The sequence below is a fragment of the Scardinius erythrophthalmus genome (genome assembly GCF_964197995.2).
Source record: "Scardinius erythrophthalmus genome assembly, chromosome: 24".
NCBI lineage: Eukaryota > Metazoa > Chordata > Actinopteri > Cypriniformes > Leuciscidae > Scardinius > Scardinius erythrophthalmus.
Window position 1 is genome coordinate 7,465,626 of NC_138244.1, and position 2,500 is coordinate 7,468,125.

Genomic DNA, 2,500 nt, shown 5'->3' on the forward strand with positions numbered 1-2,500 from the left:
GATCCAAACTCAAAAGAGTCTGAGACAATATCTTTATTAACCCCCTGGAGTCGTATGGATTACTACGGTGACCGGGAGGGGACATGTTCGGTTCACTTATTTTTGTCGTGGCCACAACATATAAACTCGTGGGGACGTGATATTAAGTCGTGGGAACGTCATAATATCTCGTGGGAACGTCATAATAAGTCGTGGCCACAATATAATTTTGTTGAGGTAACGACATCATTATGTCGTGGCCACGCGATGCAAAGTCGTGGCCTCGAGATCATATGTTGAGGGAACGATATATTTTTCTCGTGGCCACGAGATCATTTTGTTGAGGTAACGACATCATTATGTCGTGGCCACGCGTTGAGGGAGCCACAGCGGCCAATACTGTAACCGTACCATAGACTGGGCTACAGCAGAGACGGAGATAACAGAAGAAATAACATTTTACTTTAAATTAGGAATGTCATATAAAGATATAGTGCGGTCTTTGGCATTAAGACATGGGTACGTTATAAAGATAAGCGCATTCTTAGACTTTTTTTTGTCGCACGCATATTTAGGGACCGTCTCAAAATTACATGCGACATTGGCATAAACGTTTCTAACTTCAATAGCATTTGAAGACAATGACTTACAGTCATAAAACCAATTGTACATTGTTCACCCAGGTCTCATGTATGATGCACACCTTTTAGATTTTTGATATTTATGACAATAAACTGCTGAATCATATGCAAATATTGTAGGCCTATTTCACATCTCTACTGTATGGGATCATACACAAAATATGACAATATTTAAAGCTCAATATCATTTGAAGACAATGACTTATAAAACCAACTGTATATTGTTCATATAGGTCTCATGTATGATGCACACCTTTAATATTTTTGATATTTATGACATAAACTGCTAAATCATATGCAAATATTGCTATGTATTTCACTACTGTATGGGATCATATACAGAATATGACAATATTTAAAGCTCAATAGCATTTGAAGACAGTGACTTACAGTCATAAAACCAACTGTACATTGTTCATATAGGTCTCATGTATGATGCACACCTTTAATATTTTTGATATGTATGACAGTAAACTGCTAAATCATATGCAAATAATGATATGTATTTCACTACTGTGTGGGATCATATACAGAATATGACCACATTTAAAGCTCAATAGCATTTGAAGACAATGACTTACAGTCATAAAACCAACTGTACATTGTTCATCTAGGTGTCAGGTATGTGGCAGTAGTGAAATAGGCCTACAATATTTGCATATGATTCAGCAGTTATGTCATAAATATCAAAAATCTAAAAGGTGTGCATCATACATGAGACCTGGGTGAACAGTGTACAGTTGGTTTTATGACTGTAAGTCATTGTCTTCAAATGCTATTGAAGTTAGAAATGTTTATGCCAATGTCGCATGTAATTTTGAGACGGTCCCTAAATATGCGTGCGACAAAGTCTAAGAATGCGCTTCATGTGTCTTTCACTTATAACGTACGCATGTCTTAATGCCAAAGACCGCACTATATCTTTATATGACATTCCTAATTTAAAGTAAAATGTTATTTTACTCAACATATGATCTTGAGGCCACGACTTTGCATCGCGTGGCCACGACATAATGATGTCGTTACCTCAACAAAATGATCTCGTGGCCACGACTTAATATGACGTTCCCACGAGATATTATGACGTTCCCACGACTTAATATCACGTTCCCACGAGTTTATATGTTGTGGCCACAACAAAAATAAGTGAACCGAACATGTCCCCTCCCGGTCACCGTTACCTTTATAGTGGATGGATGCACTTCTTTGGGCTTCAAAATCTCAGGTACCATTCACTCCCATTATAAAGCTGGGCATAGCCAGGATATTTTTTAAATATAACTCTGACTGTTTGGCTGAAAGAAGAAAGTCATATACACCTAGCATGGCTTGAGGGGATAATTTTCATTTTTGGGTGAACTGTGCCTTTAACAGGTCATTCAGACAGCGACTTCCTGTCCTGCCAGAATCATCAGCAAAGCAGACCAGAGTTTATGACGAGAAGTTTGGCTCTGCATGACTCGAGTTTCTTTGACAGTTTTATCAGCTTATAAAGACGCCATATCACACTAATGAAGGTTCCCTCCGTTTCTGTCTGTCTCTCTAGCTCTGAGAGAGCAGGCTGTCTCTCTCTCTCTCTCTGCAGGAGACTCGCCGCACCTGTCAGCCCGAGCGCCCGTCACAACAATCTGGGTCACTCTGACTGGGCCGAAGAAAAAGAGCCATCCGTCACCCGTCCAAAACAATTCTGTCGAGTCACTAACACACACACACACACACATACACACGGAGTCCGCAGTCGGTTTTGGTGAATAATTTGACGCCTTTCTCTTCAAAAGACGATTATTTTACTGTCTAGTAATGTACTAGTTTTACGTCGCATAAATACTTTATGTAGGCTACACAAATATATCAATTGCAATGTAAAAGTTATCCTATTT